At 41.5% G+C, this 23,951-nt stretch overlaps 1 pseudogene; it reads left to right on the forward strand.

Moving 5' to 3' along the window:
• LOC109574724 (aurora kinase B pseudogene) overlaps nucleotides 1-16,262 on the forward strand; it is a 33,389-nt pseudogene extending 17,127 nt beyond the window's left edge.
• Nucleotides 16,263-23,951: the final 7,689 nt, after the last annotated feature.

The raw sequence follows: 23,951 nt of genomic DNA on the forward strand, positions 1-23,951 counted from the left end.
GCTGTATGTAAAATAGATGACAAGTGCATGTTCAATGAATGAAGCAGGGCACCCAAAGCCTGTGCTCTGGGACAACCCAGAGGGATAGAGTGGGGAGGGAGGTGGGAGAGGGGCTCAGGAAGGGGGGGGACATGTATACCTGTGGCTGACTTATGTTGATGCATGGCAAACACCATCATGATATTATAAAGTAATTATCTTTCAATTAAAATAAATTAATTAATTTAAATCTTACATTCAATTTCTAAACCTTAAAAAAAGGCATTTTTTTTCTTCCTTTTCACACCTAAACCTTTTACTGTGTTTGAGTAATATCTTCTTTATTAGTCTGGGCAAGAGAGCAAATATGGAAATACCACCTTTCTTGTAAGTGTTGAAAATTCTAGGTACTTGGTGTCCAACCTTCTCTGTACTTGAATTTGTGAACAAGTGACTTGGGCCTCTTCAAGCAGATGTAAATTGCCTGACTTTGTGTCAGAGCTAATGACAAACATGGAAGGTGCTACTGCAGCATCAGATTACCAATCTCTTTCTCTCTATGTGTGTGTGTATGTGTGTGTGTGTGTGTGTGTGTGTGTGTGTGTGTGTGTGTATCCATCGGGTCAGAAAGAGTCAGACACAACTGAGCGACTAAGCATAGCACATGTGCAGACTTGCTAAGTCACTTCAGTCGTGTCCAACTCTTTTGTGACCATATAGACTGTAGCCCACCAGGCTCCTCTGCCCATGGGATTCTCCAGGAAAGAACACTGGAGTGGGTTGCCATGCCCTCCTTCAGGGGACTTCCTGTCCCAGATATCAAACCGGAGTCTCTTGTATCTCCTGCGTTGGCAGGCTGATTCTTTACCACTAGCACCACCTGGGAAGCCCAATATATACACATATATTGATATATATCAATATAGCTATAGGTACCTACTCGGAGAAGGCGATGGCACCCCACTCCAGTACTCTTGCTTGGAAAATCCCATGGACGGAGGAGCCTGGTAGGCTGCAATCCATGGGGTCACAAAGAGTCAGACACAACTACGCGACTTCACTTTCACCTTTCACTTTCATGCATTGGAGGAGGAAATGGCAACCCACTCCAGTGTTCTTGCCTGGAGAATCCCAGGGACGGCGGGGCCTGGTGGGCTGCCATCTATGGGGTCGCACAGAGTCGGACACAAATGACTCGACTTAGCAGCAGCAGCAGCAGCAGCATAGGTACCTACTATCTATCTAAATACATATTTCCATCTCCTAAAGACATCAGGTTTTCCTGGAGCAAAAGAAGCATCTTAGGATTTGCACACAGCCACAGTATAAGCGAGTTCAAAGTGCATAAGAACTAGTTTTGTTTTTTTCTGGTTAGGTTAGTTTCTTTGTTTCCATAGTTGATTCTCTGTTTTCTTATTTTGTGGAATGTACAATTGTGGACATTTCTCAAAATATTTTCTTCTGCTCTATTGTTATTAAATGGTCATTTTAGCTGACAGGAGAAATCTATGCCCATTTTTCCCACTCAAAACTTGGGAATATCTAATATCTGGAGCCTGGTAGGCTGCAGTCCATGGGGTCGCCAAGAGTCGGGCACGACTGAGCGACTTCACTTTCACTTTTCACTTTTCACTTTCACGCATTGGAGAAGGAAATGGCAACCCACTCCAGTGTTCTTGCCTGGAGAATCCCAGGGACAGAGGAGCCGAGTGGGCTGCCATCTATGGGGTCGCACAGAGTCAGACACGACTGAAGCGACTTAGCAGCAGCTGCAGCAGCAGCAGAGCTAATAAAAAATAATTGTTTATCAGTGATCCTTTTGATAGGTTACTTCTCTATGAAAGAAAACGAAGATCATGGCATCCAGTCCCATCACTTCATGGGAAATAGATGAGGAAACAGTGGAAACAGTGTCAGACTATTTTTCTGGGCTCCAAAATCACTGCAGATGGTGACTGCAGCCATGAAATTAAAAGACGCTTCCTCCTTGGAAGGAAAGTTATGACCAACCTAGACAGCATATTCAAAAGCAGAGACATTACTTTGCCAACAAAGGTTCGTCTAGTCAAGGCTATGGTTTTTCCAGCGGTCATGTATGGATGTGAGAGTTGGACTGTGAAGAAAGCTGAGCACCAAATAATTGATGCTTTTGAACTGTGGTGTTATAGAAGACTCTTGAGAGTCCCTTGGACTACAAGGAGATCCAACCAGTCCATTCTGAAGGAGATCAGCCCTGGGTGTTCTTTGGAAGGAATGATGCTAAAGGTGAAACTCCAGTACTTTGGCCACCTCATGTGAAGAGTTGACTCATTGGAAAAGACTCTGATGCTGGGAGGGATTGGGGGAAGGAGAACAAGGGGAAGACAGAGGATGAGATGGCTGGATGGCATCACCGACTCGATGGACGTGAGTTTGAGTGAACTCGGGGAGTTGGTGGTGGACAGGGAGGCCTGGCATGCTGTGATTCATGGGGTCGCAGAGTCGGGCATGACTGACTGAACTGAACTGAACTGAACTGAACTGAATCTTTACTATTATTTCTTTCATTTATTTCTGCTCAGATATTTATGATTTCTTTCCTTCTACTAATTTTGGGCAATTTTTGTTTTTCTTTTTCCAGTTGTTTTAGGTGTAAAGTTAGGTTGTCTATTCAATGTTTTTCTTGTTTCTTGAGGTAGGATTGTATTGCTATAAACTTCCCTCTTAGAACTGCTTTTCTGCATCTCATAGGTTTTGAGCAGTCATGTTTTCATTTACATTTGTTTCTAGAAATTTTTTTATTTCCCTTTTGATTTCTTCAGTAACCTGTTGCTTATTTAAAAACGTGTTGTTTAATATTCATGTGTTTGTGTTTCTCACAGTTTTTTCATGTAATTGATATCTAGTCTCACAGCATTGTGGTCAGAGAAGATTCTTGATAGGATTTCAATTTTCTTAAATTTACTGATATTTGATTTGTGACCCAAGATATGGTCTATCCTGGAGAATGTGCACTTGAGAAGAAGGTGTATTCTTCTGCATTTGGATGGAATATCAAGAAGGTATCAATGAGATCCATCTCATCTAATGTATCATTTAATGTGTTTCCTTATTAATTTTCTGTTTTGATGATCTGTCCGTTGGTGTGAGTCAGGTGTTAAAGTCCCCTACTATTATTGTGATACTGTCAAATTTTCCTTTTATGTCTGTTAGTGTTTGTCTTATGTATTGCTGCTGCTGCTGCTAAGTCGCTTCAGTCATGTACGACTCTGTGCGACTCGGTAGACGGCAGCCCACCAGGCTGCCCCATCCCTGAGGTTCTCCAGGCAAGAATACTGGAGTGGGTTGCCATTTCCTTCTCCAGTGCATGAAAGTGAAAAGTGAAAGTGAAGTCGATCAGTCCTGTCCGAATCTTGGCGACCCCATAGACTGCAGCCTACCAGGCACCTCCATCCATGGGATTTTCCAGGCAAGACTACTGGAGTGAGGTGCCATCGCCTTCTCCACTTATGTATTGAGGTGCTTCTATGTTGGGTGCATAGATATTTACATTTGAGGGAGACAAATGTCTTCCTCTTGGATTGATCCCTTGATCATTATGCAGTGTCCTTCCTTATCTCTTGTAATCTTCTTTATTTTAAGATCTATTTTGTCTGTTTTGAGGATTGCTACTCCAGCTTTCTTTTGCTTCCTATTTTCATGAAATATTTTTTCCCATCCTCTCACTTTCAGTCTATATATGTTTTGAGGTCTGAAGTGAGTTTCTTGTAGACAGCATATATATGGGCCTTGTTTTTATATCCATTCAGCCAGTTCTGCTTTATTGACTATGCCAAAGCCTTTGACTGTGTGGATCACAATAAACTGTGGAAAATTCTTCAAGAGATGGGAATACCAGACCACCTGATCTGCCTCTTGAGAAATTTGTATGCAGGTCAGGAAGCAACAGTTAGAACTGGACATGGAACAACAGACTGGTTCCAAATAGGAAAAGGAGTTTGTCAAGGCTGTATATTGTCACCCTGTTTATTTAACTTATATGTAGAGTGCATCATGAGAAACGCTGGACTGGAAGAAACACGAGCTGGAATCAAGATTGCTGGGAGAAATATCAATAACCTCAGATATGCAGAGGACACCACCCTTACAGCAGAAAGTGAAGAGGAACTCAAAAGCCTCTTGATGAAAGTGAAAGTGGAAAGTGAAAAAGTTGGCTTAAAGCTCAACATTCAGAAAATGAAGATCATGGCATACGGTCCCACCACTTCATGGGAAATAGATGGGGAAACAGTGGAAACAGTGTCAGACTTTATTTTTCTGGGCTCCAAAATCACTGCAGATGGTGACTACAGCCATGAAATTAAAAGACGCTTCCTCCTTGGAAGGAAAGTTATGACCAACCTAGATAGCATAGTCAAAAGCTGAGACATTACTTTGCCAACAAAGGTCTGTCTAGTCAAGACTATGGTTTTTCCTGTGGTCATGTATGGATGTGAGAGTTGGACTGTGAAGAAGGCTTAGCACTGAAGAATTGAGGCTTTTGAACTGTGGTGTTGGAGAAGACCCTTGAGAGTCCCTTGGACTGCAAGGAGATCCAACCAGTCCATTCTGAAGGAGATCAGCCCTGGGATTTCTTTGGAGGGAATGATGCTGAAGCTGAAACTCTAGTACTTTGGCCACCTCATGCGAAGGGTTGACTCATTGGAAAAGACTCTGATGCTGGGGGCAATTGCGGGTAGGAGGAGAAGGGGACGACAGAGGATGAGATGGCTGGATGGCATCACTGACTCGATGGACATGAGTCTGAGTGAACTCCAGGAGTTGGTGGTGGACAGGGAGGCCTGGCATGCTGTGATTCATGGGGTCGCAAAGAGTTGGACACGACTGAGCGACTCATCTGATCTAAGTCGCTTCAGTCGTGTCGGACTCTGTACGACCCCATAGACGGCAGCCCACTGGGATCCCCCATCCCTGGGATTCTCCAGGCAAGAACACTGGAGTGGGTTGCCATTTCTTTCTCCAATGTATGAAAGCGAAAAGTGAAAGTGAAGTCGCTGAGTCGTGTCCGACTCTTTGTGACCCCATGGACTGCGTCCCACCAGGTTCCTCCATCCATGTGATTTTCCAGACAAGAGTAGTGAAGTGGGGTGCCATCGTCTTGCTGCTGCTGCTGCTAAGTCGCTTCAGTCGTGTCCGACTCTGTGCGACCCCATAGATGGCAGCCCACCAGGCTCCCCCGTCCCTGGGATTCTCCAGGCAAGAACACTGGGGTGAGTTGCCACTGCCTTCTCCAATGCAGGAAAGTGAAAAGTGAAAGTAAAGTCGCTCAGTTGTGTCCGACTCCTAGCGACCTCATGGACTGCAGCCCACCAGGATCCTCCGTCCATGGGATTTGCCAGGCAAGAGTACTGGAGTGGGGTGCCATTGCCTTAAGTCATGATAAAAACTGAGTTTCCAGAGGTAACTGGTACTTTGAAAAAGCAAGACTCCTTTGTGCCACAGAAAGAAGAATGAGTTGTATTAGAGTGGAACCTTGAGCTTATGGAATCCAAATCTTTTGTAATAGATTGCAAGAAATGGTTGGGCATTACCTTAGAGGGATATATTATCTTTCTTACATCAGATAGTAAAGAAACTTGCTCTCTGCTTCTAAGGTAGACTCTATCTTCCAAAGCTGTTTTCATCACACCAGCATCTTTGAAGAGATGGTCCAGAATACAGGCCCTCACGCCTCTGCTCTCAAGGCATGCAGACACATAAAGCATACTGATTCCCAGCAGTGTTTTGACCTAAACAATAGAATAGTTTCCTGCTGAAACAGATTGAAAACAAGTACCCATTGGGCCCCTTACAGCAAGAAGGCCTGGACTTAAAATTAGTACAGACTTAGCAATCCATCTGGACCCTTGCCCCAGACCAAGGCTTTGATAGTTTTGCTATAACACTTCAAAAAGATAAAAAGTCATGTTAAAATATAAACCTTTCATGAAAATAACAGAAGAACTAAGATATTTGCCCTAAAAGGCTTATTTACACCCTCATATTAATGTTCTACCATCTTGAGCTTTAACCATACCTATGAACAATTGTCTTCATGGAATCCATTAAAGTGTGACAAGAAGAAAGGATTCCTCCAGAAGCTAGCTTTTTTGCTCTGGCTTTCAAGAGTACCTCAGTTTTGTCTTTGTACCATCAGTACAGTCCAGTTGCTCAGCCATGTGTGACTCTGCCACTCCATGGACTGCAGCATGCCAGGCCTCCCTGTCCATCACCAACTCCCGGACCCATGTCCCGGACCCTCAAACCCATGTCCATTGAATTGGTGATGCCATCCAACCATCTCATCCTCCGTCGTCCCCTTCTCCTCCTGCCCTCAATCTTTCCCAGCATCAGGGTCTTTCCAAACGAGTCAGCTCTTCCCATCAGGTGGCCAAAGTACTGGAGTTTCAGCTTCAGCATCATTCCTTCCAATGAACACCCAGTACTGATCTCCTTTAGGATGAACTGGTTGGATCTCCTTGCAGTCCAAGGGACTCTCAAGAGTCTTCTCCAACACCACAGTTCAAAAGCATCAGTTCCTCAGTGCTCAGCTTTCTTTATAGTCCAACTCTCACATCCATACATGACTAAAGGAAAAACCATAGCTTTGACTAGATGGACCTTTGTTGGCAAACTAATGTCTCTACTTTTTAATATGCTCTCTAGGTTGGTCACAACTTTCCTTCCAAGGTGTAAGTGTCTTAAGTTCATGGCTGCAGTCACCATCTGCAGTGATTTTGGAGCCCAGAAAAACAGAGTCTGACACTGTTTCCACTTTTTCCCCATCTATTTCCCATGAACTGATGGGACTGGATGCCATGATCTTTGTTTTCTGAATGTTGAGCTTTAAGCCAGGCTTTTCACTCTCCTCTTTCATTTTCTTCAAAAGTCTCTTTAGTTCTTCTTCACTTTCTGCCATAAGGGTGGTGTCATCTACATATCTGAGGTTATTGATATTTCTCCCGGCAATCTTTGTACCATATATCTGGACAAATGCATTATATCCTCTGATTTCTTAGTGTCTTAAAAATAGGAATTCTCTCGGCCACAACGTTCTTAATCACTCAATCATGTCCAACTCTTTGCTACCCAATGGACTGTAGCCTGCCAGGCTCCTCTGTTCCTGGGATTTGATTTTTTCAGTCAAGAATACTGGAGTGGGTTGCCATTTCCTCCTCCAGGGAATCTTCCCAACCCAGGGATGGAACCTGCGTCTCCTGTGTCTCCTGCATTAGTAGATGAATTATTTACCACAGAGCCACTTGTGAAGCCTCTATCCGTCAGAAATGTGTGCTAAAAGCCTGTTTAGAAATAATTTATTAAAATTAAAGAAAAAATGCATTTCAGAACAATAAGTGATCTGTAATGAAAGACATGTTTTTAAAACTTGTACTGGCAATAAAATTACATTCACTTTCAATATATCACAATATGAAAAATGACATTAAAATAACATTTTATCCTGCTTATATAACATTTCATTCCACTGAGATAAACACATTGTTGTTGAAGTTCCACTCTCTTTTAACCATACAGAAAGTAAAATTTTTTTTTTCTTTCTTTATTTACATGTGTTCCCCATCCCGAACCCTCCTCCCTCCTCCCTCCCCATACCATCCCTCTGGGCCGTCCCAGTGCACCAGCCCCAAGCATCCAGCATCATGCATCGAACCTGGACTGGCAACTTGTTTCCTACATGATATTTTACATGTTTCATTGCCATTCTCCCAAATCTTCCCACCCTCTCCCTCTCCCACAGAGTCCATAAGACTGTTCTATACATCAGTGTCTCTTTTGCTGTCTCGTACACCGGGTTATTGTTACCATCTTTCTAAATTCCATATATATGCGTTAGTATACTGTATTTATGTTTTTCCTTCTGGCTTACTTCACTCTGTATAATAGGCTCCAGTTTCATCCACCTCATTAGAACTGATTCAAATGTATTCTTTTTAATGGCTGAGTAATACTCCATTGTGTATATGTACCACAGCTTTCTTATCCATTCATCTGCTGATGGACATCTAGGTTGCTTCCATGTCTTGGCTATTATAAACAGTGCTGCGATGAACATTGGGGTACACGTGTCTCTTTCCCTTCTTGTTTTCTCAGTGTGTATGCCCAGCAGTGGGGTTGCTGGATCATAAGGCAGTTCTATTTCCAGTTTTTTAAGGAATCTCCACACTGTTCTCCATAGTGGCTGTACTAGTTTGCATTCCCACCAACAGTGTAAGAGGGTTCCCTTTTCTCCACACCCTCTCCAGCATTTATTATTTGTAGAGTTTTGGATCGCAGCCATTCTGACTGGTGTGAAATGGTACCTCATAGTGGTTTTGATTTGCATTTCTCTGATAATGTTTTTAAAACATTAAAGACATGTTTTTAAAACTTGTACTGGCAATAAAATTACATTCACTTTCAATATATCACAATATGAAAAATGACATTAAAATAACATTTTATCCTGCTTATATAACATTTCATTCCACTGAGATAAACACATTGTTGTTGAAGTTCCACTCTCTTTTAACCATACAGAAAGTAAAATTTTATGGGAATTCCATAAACTCGGCTGCATCTCAGAATGGAATATTGATTTCATATCAGTATATGGCTAAGATTAAATATATTATGCTTTAGTGAATCATATTGCAAACTTTGAAAAGAACAATAAAACCTAATTTAGTTTTCTGAAGAAAATATACAATAAATTCAATGATATGATTTGATGTTTATGCACAAAAAGAACTTACAACATTCATGGTTTTGCATTGTTTTTTTTGTTTTTTGTTTTTTTTTTCAAAAATAAAACTGTAAACCAACCCACAAAGAGAATTACAGGATTTCAGAAAAGAGGAAGCACTTCAGTTTTCCTAATTCAGCCACACTGCTTTGTAACAAGGACCAGAAAAGCCAAGACTGGGCCATGGTCACCAGACAGGGATATGGTAAAATTAAGACAATAATCCATTTTCTTTTAACTCCTAATGAATTCTCTTTCCACTGCACCAAGAAGTTTGTTTCATAACTAGTGAATTTAAACAGTTTTGGCTCCACTTTCAAAAAAAGGAAGGGTAAAGGGAAAGGTTTTCTAAGTTACAAATATGGTGAGGTGAAACAGTAGAAAGAAAGAAAGTGAAGTTGCTCAGTCGTGTCCTACTCTTTGTGACCCCGTGGAATGTAGCCCACTGGGCTCCTCTGTCCATGGGATTCTCCAGGCAAGAATACTGGAGTGGGTTTCCATTTCCTTCTCCAGGGGATCTTCTGGACCCAGGGATAGAACATAGGTCTCCCGCATTGCAGTCAGACGCTTTAACCTCTGATCCACCAGAACAGACCCCCAAAAAGAGAGCCGTGGATATCCGGAGTGGATATCTTCCCAACACAGGGATCGAATCCAAGTCTCCCGCATTGCGGGTGGTGGTTTCTTCACCAGCTGAGCCACAACAGAAAGCCATAAACTCAACCAGACAACGAGGATGGGATTCAAGCCCACACGTGCAGGAGCACAATGGATTAGCAGTCCATCACCTTAACCACTCAGCCACCTCATCGCACAGTAGAGTAGCTATCAAAAGTGAAAACATAAACAAAGAACAAAATAATGCCATTTGCAGCGACATGGATGGGCCTAGAGATTGTCGTACTGAGTGAAGTCAGTCAGAGAAAGACAAATTTCATGATATCGCTTATATGTGGAATATAAGAAAAGGGCACAGATGAACTCATTTTAAAAAGAGGTAGAGTCACAAATGTAGAAAACAAACTTATGGTTACTATGGAGTTAGAGGAGGTGGAATAAATTGGGAGATTGAGACCGACCTATACACACTACTGTGTATAAATTGATAACTCGTAAGAACCTGCTCCATAATACAGGAAACTCTACTCACTAATCTGTAATAGCCTATATAGGAAAAGAATTTTTAATAAAAGAGTGGATATATGTATATGTATAACTGATTTACTTTGCTGTACACCTGAAACTAACACAATGTTGCAAATCAATTATAATCTAAAGAAAGTAGGAACATAGGACACCATATGCTTCCTGAAACAGCAGACTAGGGTCTAAGGCAGAACAATACGGGGTTTCACAGTGCATCTATTTTAAAACAAAACATAAGAATTGTCAATAGACATCCTCTTGCTACATTATTTATACAGGTCTTCTAATGTAAAGAGTGCTTCTCTTTAATACAAGCAGGAGAAGTAGTGTTCCCCACATTAAAAATTAAGATGAGATTCAAAGAGGTGAAAGACATACCAACACAACCAGAGTTAGTATATGCATGGAAAATCTAGATTTCAGGTCACCTTGTGTATAGGATTTTGGTCCTTCTTTTGCATTCAGTTCAGTTCAGTTCAGTCACTCAGTCATGTCTGACTGTTTGTGACCCCATGAATTGCAGCATGCCAGGCCTCCCTGTCCATCACTAACTCCCGGAGTCCACCCAAACCCATGTCCATCGAATTGGTGATGCCATCCAGCATATCATCCTCTGTCGTCCCCTTCTCCTCCTGCCCTCAATCTTTCCCAGCATCAAGGTCTTTTCAAATGAGTCAGCTCTTCGCATCAGGTGGCCAAAGTATTGGAGTTTCAGCTTCAACATCAGTCCTTCCAGTGAACACGAAGGACTGATATCCTTTAGGATAGTCTGGTTGGATCTCCTTGCAGTCCAGGGACTCTCAAGAGTCTTCTCCAACACCACAGTTCAAAAGCATCAATTCCTCAGTGCTCAGCTTTCTTTATAGTCCAACCCTCACATCCATACATGACCACTGGAAAAACCATAGTCTTGACTAGACGGACCTTTTTTGACAAAGTAATGTCTCTGCTTTTCAATATGCTGTCTAGGTTGGTGATAACTTTCCTTTCAAGGAGTAAGCGTCTTTTAATTTCATGGCTGCAATCACCATCTGCAGTGATTTTGGAGCCCAGAAAAATGCTGCCTCAAATGGAAAGCCATTCTCCCAAATAAAATCATTAAAATAATAACCAAAATAATTTGTTCTAAGAAAACACAACCATTCTTAAAATTTATACTATAAAAAATTTTTGAGCAAAAATAAATGATAATCAAAATAGATTCCTTTTTATTTTACTATATGTATATATCAATGGCTATTTAAATATCTATGATGTTACCTTATAAAAGCTGTTGAGTTTGCTTTTATGTTACTATACGCCCTCTCTTATATTTGGAACTTGCTTAGATTTTCTTCATTTACCTTGTTCCAATCACAAGCCCATGGAGAAGGCAATGGCACCGCATTCTAGTACTCTTGCCTGGAAAATCCCATGGACGGAAGAGCCTGGTAGGCTGCAGTTCATGGAGTCGCTAAGAGTTGAATACAACTGAGCTACTTCACTTTCACTTTCATTTTCACTTCACTTTCATGCATTGGAGAAGGAAATGGCAACCCACTCCAGTATTCATGCCTGGGAAATCCCATGGACAGAGGAGCCTGGTAGGCTATAGTCCATGGGATCGAAAAGAGTCAGACATGACTTAGATACTGAGGTACTGAGCAATAGTTAGATTGAACGATAAGAAAGCAATGGCATTTGACTATATTTAACCACAAAAAAATGGCAGTTTAATGTACAACCTAATAATTTCCTACTGATAGCACAGTATCTCATACCACTGTCATTTTCACTTACTTGACTTCTGATGGTTTTTCTTAATTGTATTTGTCAAAATCCTATGAAAATCCCACAAAGAAATGGAACTTTAAACACAGAGAGAAAATTATTTATTGTAAATTTTTTTTAAAAAATTTCTATTGATGTGTGGCAGAACCAATATTGCAATTAGCCTCCAATTAAAATAAATAAATTTAAATTAAAAAAAATTTCTATGCATACAATATTTACAATATTAAAGTAATATATTTAAAGGAGTAAATCTAAGGTTGTGTTCCTTAGGGATAAAGCCTCAGCTTATTTTTGTTATATGATAGTGACATAGCCTCAGAACACGTGTCACATTTTTCTATGACTACATGAATTTCTCAAATTAAATGGCTATAATAGCCAAGTCACAGCTTTTGGGTAATTAGAAGAAAAAGTGACTTTCTTTGGAGGACATAACTTTACAAGGGCAAATGGCTTGAAGAGCAAATCCCAAGATGACTACCAGTCCCCGTACGGCTTCTTGTCCAAGTACACATGTGCAGTGAACAACCTACACAACCATACATGGGGAACCTGTACATATTATTTGTCTAAATAAAAGATGATTTATTCTCCTTAGCTGTTATAAATTCAGTGCCTAACTATAAGGAATGAGGCAGATATTACAGAGTAAGAATATACCTAAAAACCAGTCAAAAGTTTGCTAGTCATTTATTATATAAAATTATACTAAATAAGATTCAGATAGTAAGACAATGAACTTAGTTGAAAAAAATTGCTTTTTTGTCATCTGTCCAGCATGTCTAGAAACAGATCTCACTTTTTGGTGTGTATGGTGTGGCTAAGCAGAAGGGCTTTACCTAAAACTTGGACTCAATTTCAAAGATCCCCTTTATAATGTCCTTTAGAGAAAATTTTAATTGGCAATAATGAGATTCAATAGCCACCTCATTTGAAGCCAATTAAATAGGCAAGTCCCTACATTCAATTTAGCAGAAATATTGGGAAAAAAAAAAAAAACTCCAGGCAGTTGTTTTTTTACCAGAGAAGACTCAACAGAAATTCCATGGGAACTGCATAAAATCTATCTTTTTGAGAGTGGGGTAGAGAGATTTTAGTTTTGAATGCATGAGGGCAATAGTGAATAGGTACAGCTTCTTACTCCCAAGTTTTTCCAAAGAGAAAAGAAATAACTAAGTAAATAAATAGTTAAATAAGTAATTGTATAAGTATGCAGGAGCCTCAGGCATAAAAAAAGAGGGCCTGGGAATCAGCTGAAACACCATAAAGCAAGGGTTCATATCCATGACCTTGAATGTTGAAAGACTTTTAATTTTGGAAGTCCTAATGTGTTTTAAAATTAATTATTTCAATTTTATTAAAAGCAATATATCATTCAGAAACTATAAACACTTGCCTCCTGATATCAGTTAATCTATTTTCTTAATGATACTTAATAGCCTAATATCTCATTCAACTAAATGAGCTCTATAAACTTTAATAGTTTTTTAAAAAAGGAATTATGCTATTTAAAGAAATATTAAATATCCAGAGGAAAAGCCACCATTCCAGAAACTTTCTGTGATTTTAATTATTATACTTTATGAGGATAATATTGTCATGCACATTTATAGCAGACAAACGAGTTTCTAAGGGAAAACTGCCTTATGTTTAATTTTAGGACTGACAGAAGGCATCTGCTTTTCTGCAAGGGAAAAACAATGCAGTCCTATCCTATGTTAATCCTGGAAGTGTTTCTATGTTTAAATTATCTTTTTATTACAAATCACAGCATTACAGAATGTTAAGTAGTAAATGAAAGTGAAAGTGTTAGGCGCTCAGTCATTTCCGACTCTTTGTGACCCCATGGACTCTAGCCCACCAGGCTCTTATATCCATGGGATTTTTCCAGACAGGAATACTGGACTGGACTGCCATTTCCTTCTCCAGGGGATCTTCCCGACCCAGAGATCGAACCCAGGTCTCTCGCATTGCAGGCAGACTCTTTATGATCTGAGCTACCAGATCCTTTGCAATAAAAAGTATATGTAGGGGAAAACTAATTTCAAATGACTTTGAGTAGGGATGTCTGGTTATTACGTTCTAGGCTTTCTAGAAGGATTACAGTCCACTTACTAATATTCTGATACAAAAAGAACTGAATATTCAAACTAACTTTGTTCTTTCCTGAAACCATTTACTAAGGGACAAACTTTCAGTCCAGGAAACATTTTAGGAAGCTAGGAAAAGGAAGATGGGTATAATAAATAGTGTTAGAAACATAACCATGCCTAAGAAATGATTTTACATTTTTAATAAATAAAGCAAAACAGTCTATGTAAATAAATGTTTGTGTTTCTAGATCAAGTTCATTAAAACAAGGAGGAAGCCTAAAATAATTCTAAATTACAAGTTTAAAAATATTTATAAAACTGCATGTGGAGAAGGTCAATCATTTGCTAGCAACCAATGTGGAGGTCCATTCTGGAGATCAGCCCTGGGATTTCTTTGGAAGGAATGACGCTAAAGCTGAAACTCCAGTACTTTGGCCACCTCATGCGAAGAGTTGACTCATTGGAAAAGACTCTGATGCTGGGAGGGATTGGGGGCAGGAGGAGAAGGGGACGACAGAGGATGAGATGGCTGGATGGCATCACTGACTCGATGGACGTGAGTCTGAGTGAACTCAGGGAGTCGGTGATGGACAGGGAGGCCTGGCCTGCTGCGATTCATGGGGTCGCAAAGAGTCGGACACAACTGAGCGACTGAACTGAACTGAACTGAACTGAATGTGGAGGTTGTACCACGGGCTCCAGCTCTCACATCCTTTCCCTCTAAGGACTGCCAGGAAGGAAAACACCTACCCTAATCTCTATGGCCAGCAGATGGCTCAGCCTGGTCTGAACACCTGCCCCAGAGAGGTTCTCCGGAAGAAGCTTGTCATCCCATCTCTTCTGTCCCCTTGAGCCGCTCCAATGTCCAGCCCACAGTTGCTCCCTGGCCAGAAGGTGGTGGAGAATAGCCTGGGGACCCCCACTTCTCAACGTGTTTCTTCGCAATCCATGACTGAGACTGGATGTCCTCTGGGCAAAAGAAAGTTTGAAAATGTGTACCTGGCTCGGAAGAAGAGAAACCATTTCATCGTGACTCTCAAAGCCCTCTTCAAGTCTCAGGTAGAGAAGGAGGGTGAAGAGCACCAGCTGTGCGGGGAGATCAGCAGCCTCCCAACATCTTGCTTCTCAACAATTTCTCTAACCAGCGAAGGATCTATTTGATTCTGGGTTTGCCCCTCACCAGGTCGGGGAGGGAGGGGGAAGCTCAACAAGGAGCTGCGGAAGGGCGGCACTTCTGTGGAGCAGCGAATAGCCAGGAGCTGGCAGATGCTCTGATGTACTGCTGCGGCAAACAGGTGATTCGCAGAGACTTAAAGCCGAGAATCTGCTCTTGCGGCTCCAAAGAGAGCTGATAAGCTGGTCGGTGTGATAGCTTATGGTGAACGGTGTCGGATTCTTGATCTCCGAAGAAGACTTACCTTCGGACCAGGGACCAGGCTTGATCAGTCAAGAGCTTTTATGTAGCAGAGTTTTATTCAAGTAAGAAAAGACACAGAGAAAGCTTCTGACATAGACATCAGAAGGGGACGGAGTGCCCTCCTTGGTAGTGTTAGCAAGGGAGTTATATACTTTTTAAATTAGCTATTATAGTAAATAAAAATAATGTCTCAAGGTTGTCAAGATCTTATTAGACCCACTCCCATAATTTATATTTTAAGATAACAGGATTAGCCAGAAGGTTTTCAGGAAGGAGAAACTGTCCTCAAGCAGGAATCATTGTTTTTATATAATCCTTGAAAGTGAAAGAAAGTGAAGCTCCTCAGTCGTGTCTGACTCTTTGCAACCCCATGGACTGTAGCCTGCCAGGCTCCTCTGTCCATGGGATTTTCTAGGCAAGAGTACTGGAGTGGGTTGTCATTTCCTTAGTTCAGAGTTTAAACTGAGTTGTTTGTTGTGTAATCATCAGTTCCGGGCTTAAAGAACAAAACGTTTTATGTTTTATGTGACTAAGACTAAGGAAGGTAGAGGGGAAAAAAAGATGTTTGTCCTTCCCTCCTCCTTGAGAATTCCAGCCCCCTATCTCCTCGGGGACCCCTGGACTTCTTATCAACCTGCCTAGGAACTGACTCTTCAGGTGTATGCCCTCTCCTTGAGGAGGAAGACAATGTTTGGCACCTGGTCCCCCTTTCTGCAGAGATGATTGAGGGGCGCGCACACAGGCACACAGGGAGCAGGTAGATCTGGAGTTCATTGGAGTGCTCTCCTACCAGCTGTTGGTGGACAACCTGATGTTCCTGAGTGCCTCCCACAAGGAACAAGATGTATCTGCGCATTGTCAAGGTGGTACTGAAGTTACCCGTTCTGTGCCCATGGGAGCCCAGGACCTCATCCCCAAGCTGCTCAAGCATAACCTCTCAGAACACCTGCCACTGACCCAGGTCTCTACCCACCCTTGGGTCCAGGACCATTCTCGAAAGGTGCTGTCTCTCTCTGCCCTTCAGTCTGTCCCCAGAATTGTCCCTGTCCTTTTCTCAGTCATGTCTGTATTAACGTCTGTATATTGTAATTAGGAGGAGGGGTCCCTGGCCTCTTCCACCATCTGTCTTCTACCTTTGCTTTATTTAATAAAAGCAGATGCTTTTTGTACTGATGACAGTAGATATTTACAGGTGGAGACTGCTGTGGAGGAAGCCATGGGAGGAGTCGGAGGAGTTACCCACGCTGGGTGCCAGGGTGGGCACTGCATCACCATGCCTAGGAGCACCCAGCCCTCTCACCTCTAGCCCCCACCTGGTCAGCTCCCAGCCACCCCACCCGCTATGTCTTTTCCGTCCCCTGCTCTGACTCCCAGGCCTGGAGATGCTGGGGACCTCAGCTCCACTCTGCTATGCCTGCACACCAGCCATCTCTGCCCACCTGCTCTTAACTACTCGCTCTTAGTTGACCTCTTGTCTTTCTGTCTCCTGCTAAAGCCCTACTGACCCAGGAGCAATGAACACTGCTGTACCCAGAAGCTGTCTTTTTTGTTTGTTTTTCTATTCTGGTGAGGCTCTAACACAGGACTGAATAGAAGCAGTACTGATGGTACCTTGTCCCTGACTTACGTTTTCACTGCCAACTATGACGCTTTGTGTAGGTTTGCTGTTTGGTTTGGTTTTGACCGTCTTGCGAAGCCTGCAGGATCTTAGTTAAAAGAACAGGTACACCCTGAAGTGGAAGTGCAGAGTCCTAACCATTGGACTGCCAAGGAATTACTTTGCTGTAGATACATCTCTTTTATCAGCTTAAGGAAGGCTGGGTCTCTTCCTAGCTTGTTAAGGATTTGGGGTTTTCTGAATCATGAATATATGTTAACTTTCACCTAATGCTTTTTTTCACTTGCTAATGATTTGTTCTTTTGAGCCATGTGATGAAAAATATCAATATATTCTTATTTTCATTTAAAAAAAATGCTGCCTATTGAGAGAAGGAATATGATTTCCATAGAGGCTCATGTATTGGAATTCTTCATGTATTGGCATTAGAATGTTTTTTCTTCAAAAGAAGAAAACATAATGTTCTCTCATGTTGCTGCTGTTGCTAACTCACTTCAGTCGTGTCCGACTCTGTGTGACCCCACAGACGGCAGCCCACCAGGCACCCTGTCCCTGGGATTCTCCAGGCAAGAACACTGGAGTGGGTTGCCATTTCCTTCTCCAATGCATGAAAGTGAAAAGTGAAAGTGAAGTCACTCAGATCAGATCAGATCAGATCAGTCACTCAGTCGTGTCCAACTCTTTGTGACCCCATGAATCGCAGCACGCCACGCCTCCCTGTCCATCACCAACTCCCAGAGTTCACTCAGACTCACGTCCATCGAGTCAGTGATGCCATCCAGCCATCTCATCCTCTGTCGTCCCCTTCTCTTCTTGCCCCCAATCCCTCCCAGCATCAGAATCTTTTCCAAGGAGTCAACTCTTTGCATGAGGTGGCCAAAGTACTGGAGTTTCAGCTTTAGCATCATTCCTTCCAAAGAAATCTCAGGGCCGATCTCCTTCAGAATGGAATGGTTGGATCTCCTTGCAGTCCAAGGGACTCTCAAGAGTCTTCTCCAACACCACAGTTCAAAAGCCTCAATTCTTTGGCGCTCAGCCTTCTTTACAGTCCAACTCTCACATCCATACATGACCACAGGAAAAACCATAGCCTTGACTAGACGAATCTTTGTTGGCAAAGTAATGTCTCTGCTTTTCAATATGCTATCTAGGTTGGTCATAACTTTCCTTCCAAGGAGTAAGCGTCTTTTAATTTCATGGCTGCAGTCACCATATGCAGTGATTTTGGAGCCCAGAAAAATAAAGTCTGACACTGTTTCCACTGTTTCCCCATCTATTTCCCATGAAGTGATGGGACCAGATGCCATGATCTTCGTTTTCTGAATGTTGAGCTTTAAGCCAACTTTTTCACTCTCCATTTTAACCTTCATCAAGAGGCTTTTGAGTTCCTCTTCACTTTCTGCCATAAGGGTGGTGTCATCTGCATATCTGAGCTTATTGATATTTCTCCCGGCAATCTTGATTCCAGCTTGTGTTTCTTCCAGTCCAGCGTTTCTCATGATGTACTCTGCATATAAGTTAAATAAACAGGGTGACAATATACAGCCTTGACGTACTCCTTTTCCTATTTGGAACCAGTCTGTTGTTCCATGTCCAGTTCTAACTGTTGCTTCCTGACCTGCAATCAAATTTCTCAAGAGGCAGATCAGGTGGTCTGGTATTCCCATCTCTTGAAGAATTTTCCACAGTTTATTGTGATCCACACAGTCAAAGGCTTTGGCATAGTCAATAAAGCAGAAATAGATGCTTTTGTGGACCTCTCTTGCTTCTTCCATGATCCAGTGGATGTTGGCAATTTGATCTTTGGTTCCTCTGCCTTTTCTAAAACCAGCTTGAACATCAGGAAGTTCATGGTTCACATATTGCTGAAGCCTGGCTTGGAGAATTTTGAGCATTACTTTACTAGCATGTGAGATGAGTGCAATTGTGCGGTAGTTTGAGCATTCTTTGGCATTGCCTTTCTTTGGGATTGGAATGAAAACTGACCTTTTCCAGTCCTGTGGCTTCTGCTGAGTTTTCCAAATTTGCTGGCATATTGAGTGCAGCACTTTCACAGCATCATCTTTCAGGATTTGGAATAGCTCAAACTGGAATTCCATCACCTCCACTAGCTTTGTTCGTAGTGATGCTTTCTAAGGCCCACTTGACTTCACATTCCAGGATCTGGCTCTAGGTCAGTGATCACACCATCGTGATTATCTGGGTCGTGAAGATCTTTTTTGTACAGTTCTTCTGTGTATTCTTGCCATCTCTTCTTAATATCTTCTGCTTCTGTTAGGTCCATACCATTTCTGTCCTTTATCGAGCCCATCTTTGCATGAAATGTTCCTTTGGTATCTCTAATTTTCTTGAAGAAATCCGTAGTCTTTCCCATTCTGTTGTTTTCCTCTGTTTCTTTGCATTGATCACTGAGGAAGGCTTTCTTATCTCTTCTTGCTATTCTTTGGAACATTGCATTCAGATGTTTATATCTTTCCTTTTCACTTCTCTTCTTTTCACAGCTATTTGTAAGGGCTCCCCAGACAGCCATTTTGCTTTTTTGCATTTCTTTTCCATGGGGATGGTCTTGATCCCTGTCTCCTGTACAATGTCATGAACCTCATTCCATAGTTCATCAGGTACTCTATCTATCAGATGTAGGCCCTTAAATCTATTTCTCACTTCCACTGTATAATCATAAGGGATTTGATTTAGGTCATACATGAATGGTCTAGTGGTTTTCCCTACTTTCTTCAATTGAAGTCTGAATTTGGCAATAAGAAGTTCATGGTCTGAGCCACAGTCAGCTCCTGGTCTTGTTTTTGCTGACTGTATAGAGCTTCTCCATCTTTGGCTGCAAAGAATATAATCAATCTGATTTCGGTGTTGACCATCTGGTGATATCCATGTATAGAGTCTTCTCTTGTGTTGTTGGAAGAGGGTGTTTGTTATGACCAGTGCATTTTCTTGGCAAAACTCTATTAGTCTTTGCCCTGCTTCATTCCGTATTCCGTGTCCAACTCTCAGCAACCCCATGGACTGCAACCCACCAGGCTCTGCCGTCCCTGGGACTCTCCGGGCAATAATACTGGAGTGGGTTGCCATTTCCTTCTCCAGTTCTCTCATGTTAACTATCCTAAAACTTTTAAGACAATTTTAATTTTTCTCTTAATAGAGTGTCCAAGTTTGAGGCCAAATATTTATAAAATACATATAACTAGTGCCTAAAAGAAAAAAAGAGGCAAGTTTTAGTATTGTTTTACAATTATTTTTAGATAATGATTTATGTTTATACATGCTATTGAGCTTATATGCCAATGTTGTTGTTTAGTCACTAAGTCCTTTCTGACTCATTTGTGATCCCAGTGTGCTGTCTATGGAATTTTCCAGGCAAGAATACTAGAGTGGGTGGCCATTTCCTACTCCAGGGGATCTTCCCAACCTAGGGATGGATATCGCAGCTCCTCCTGTTCTCTTACATTGTGTGTGCTATGTTGCTTCAGTTGTGTCTGACCCTTTGCAACACTATGTACTGTAACTCACCCATCTCCTAGGCTCCTCTGTTCATGGGATTTTCCAGGCAAGAATATTAGAGTGGGTTGTCATGTCCTCCTCCAGGAGATCTTCCCCACCCAAGGATCAAACCCAGAGCCTCATATATACAAAGCCTGTCTTTTACCAGTGAGCTGCATCAACCTCTCCTGCATTGCATGTGGGCTCTTTACCACTGAGCAAAATTAATAAAAGGATGAAAAATTCAAGCTTCATATAATAAGAATTTTAAATATATTTCAATATATGTTACTAAAATTAAATACAGTAACATAATGTTATTAGAACAATAAATCATAGTGATTTTTTTTAATATGCCTGGCAAAGACAGTTTTAAGAGTCAGTTATATCAAACTATCTGGAAAAAATATTTCAATTTTGTTGATAGAATTCCACATCATAAGGAAAAAATGCTTCAAAACTATTTTACAGACCTTTGATATTACAGTTTATATAACTAACATTGAAATCCAATGAAAGCCCCAAATATAGACTTAAATCTTATTTATGACTAGAAGTAAAAAAAAAATCATAGATAAAAGATAAACTAAAAGTATATTAAAAGATAAATACTCCATAATCCAAAAGGATACATTCCAGAAATGCAAAAGTGAAATGATATTAGAAAGTATAACCATATGATTCACCACATTTCTAGATTTTTAATTTTTAAATAGTGTTTTAAAATGCAGTAAACAACATGTAAAACTTGAAAATACACTTCTATTTGGCTTTTTTTTTTAAGTCGCTCAGTCTTGTCCAACTCTTTGTGACCCCATGGACTGTAGCCTACCATGCTCCTCTGTCCATGGAATTCTCCAGAAAAGAATACTAGAGTCAGTACCCTTTCCCTTCTCCAGGAGATCTTTCCAGCCAAGGGATCAAGCCCAGGTCTCCTGCATTGCAGCGGGTTCTTTACCATCTGAGCCACCAGGGAAGCCCAAAAATATACTACTAATTAAAATTCTTAGAATACTATATGTAGACAGCTTCTCCACTTTTATTATAAAAGCTGAGGATATTTCTAAAAATGAAATTAATCAATTAAAGGCATTTTTAGCAATGAAACCACCACCACCAAAAAACAAAACTAAAAACTTATAGAAGAATCCAATTTAAAAAGAAAAAATGAAGCAAATAGTACTTTTTAGAGTAATAGGAGAAAGCATACATAGAGAATCACTGCTGCCACCTCATCTGACTTCCCTCCAACCCATTCCTACTCACAAGATGGCCATCAGAGGTCAACGGGTAATCCATTCCCACTGACGAGTGATTCAGAAATGTGACCCAAGTCATAAACTCATGGAAAAAAGGATGATTTGGAAAGAAGACTGCCACTCCTCTGTCACACTGTCATTTACACCAGAGGTACCTGAATTTAGCTTATTGAGAACATTTGAGTAAAGTCTCCAGAAATTGAAGACCATGCTCCAGGAAGGAGCAACTTCTTTCATTTCCCTCTGGATGCCATCATCTGTGCTTCGTTGCCCTGAAGCCTTCTGTAGCCACTGTCTGAAGATGAGTTTGACTCACAAAACTCAGACTGTGTTTTTAGGACCACCTTGCATCCGGTCCCATCACTTCATGGGAAATAGATGGGGAAACAGTGGAAACAGTGTCAGACTTTATTTTTTGGGGCTCCAAAATCACTGCAGATCATGACTGCAGCCATGAAATTAAAAGACGCTTACTCCTTGGAAGGAAAGTTATGACCAACCTAGATAGCATATTCAAAAGCAGAGACATTACTTTGCCAACAAAGATTCGTCTAGTCAAGGCTATGGTTTTTCCTGTGGTCATGTATGGATGTGAACGTTGGACTGTGAAGAAGGCTGAGCACAGAAGAATTGATGCTTTTGAACTGTGGTGTTGGAGAAGACTCTTGAGAGTCCCTTGGACTGCAAGGAGATCCAACCAGTCCATTCTGAAGGAGATCAGCCCTGGGATTTCTTTGGAGGGAATGATGCTGAAGTTGAAACTCCAGTACTTGGGCCGCCTCATGCGAAGAGTTGACTCATTGGAAAAGACTCTGATGCTGGGAGGGATTGGGGGCAGGAGGAGAAGGGGACAACAGAGGATGAGATGGCTGGATGGCATCACAGACTCCATGGACGTGAGTCTGAGTGAACTCCGGGGGTTGGTGATGGACAGGGAGGCCTGGCGTGCTGCGATTCATGGAGTCACAAAGAGTCGGACACGACTGAGTGACTGAACTGAACTGAACTGAACTGAAGCCACTCACCTCCCAGTTTTGCAGTTGTTTCAGCCAAAAAGTCAGACTTTGTTGGGTTTTTGTTTCCCTGTAATCAACAGCAGGACTCAGTAACTTCAGAAAAGGATCTAAGATAGTCAATAATTTAGGCTCTGTGGACATGGGGTCTGTAACCCAACTCTGGTGTTTTATTGCAAAATCAGCCTGAGGCAATAATAAACAGAAGCATGGTGGAGCTCCAGGACATCTTTATTTACCAAAACCCCTCATAAAGATACTCACTTTTGTTTTCTTCTATAACATTTGTAGTTTCACGATTTGCATCAAGGTCTTTGAATTGTTTAAAATTAATATTGGTATATGAGGCAAGGGATGGGTATGTTCAGCATTGTTTATTCCTTGAGAAATCTATCCTTTCTCTGCTGAATTACCTTTGCATGTTTGTCAAAAAATCCATTGGCTGTGTTTGTACAGGTTTATTTCTGGACTCTATTCTTTTTCACTGATCTACTGAAACGGTTAGTCACTCAATCATGTCTGACTATTTGCAACCCCCGTGGGCTGTAGCCTGCCAGGCTCCTCTCTCCAAGGGATTCTCTAGGCAAGAACATTGGACTGGGTTGCCATTTCTTACTCCAGAGGATCTTTGCAATCCATGGATGGAAACCGGATCTCCTGCATTGCAGGCAGACTCTACCGTCTGAGCCACTGATCTATTTGTCTATTGAATACCTCATTGAGCATTGCTCTGACTTAAAAATCAATCCTGAATCAGGCAGCATAAGTCTTCCAGCCTTGACTTCTCTTTCAATGCTATTTATTCATTTTGATATGAGTTTTAGGATCAGCTACTTAATTTCTACAGAAAAGACTGCTAGGATTTTGATTGAGGTTGTGTTGAATTCAGAGGTCATTTTAGAAAGACTTGGCATAATTTCAGTATCATTCTCTGTTTCAGGATCATCGTATGTTTAACCATGTATTTGGGTCTTTAATGTTTCTCAGCAATGTTTTGTGGTTTTCAGTAAATAAGTGACACTTTTTATTAAAGGTATCCCTATGTACATAATATTTTAAACTATTATATATGATTTTTTATTGCAATTTCTTTTTGTGTGTGTGAATGCTGCTAAGTCACTTCAGTCGTGTCTGACTCTGTGCAACCCCATAGACGGCAGCCCACCAGGCTCCCCCGTCCCTGAGATTCTCCAGGCAAGAACACTGGAGTGGGTTGCCATTTCCTTCTCCAATGCATGAAAGTGAAAAGTGAAAGTGAAGTCACTCAGTCGTGTCTGACTCCTAGCAATGCCGTGGACTGCAGCCTACCAGGCTCCTCCACCCATGGGATTTTCCAGGCAAGAAAGCTGGGGTGGGTTGCCATTGCCTTCTCCAGTGTGTGTGAATAAGGTTGTTCAATA

This window comes from Bos indicus, chromosome 20 (assembly GCF_029378745.1).
Source record: "Bos indicus isolate NIAB-ARS_2022 breed Sahiwal x Tharparkar chromosome 20, NIAB-ARS_B.indTharparkar_mat_pri_1.0, whole genome shotgun sequence".
NCBI lineage: Eukaryota > Metazoa > Chordata > Mammalia > Artiodactyla > Bovidae > Bos > Bos indicus.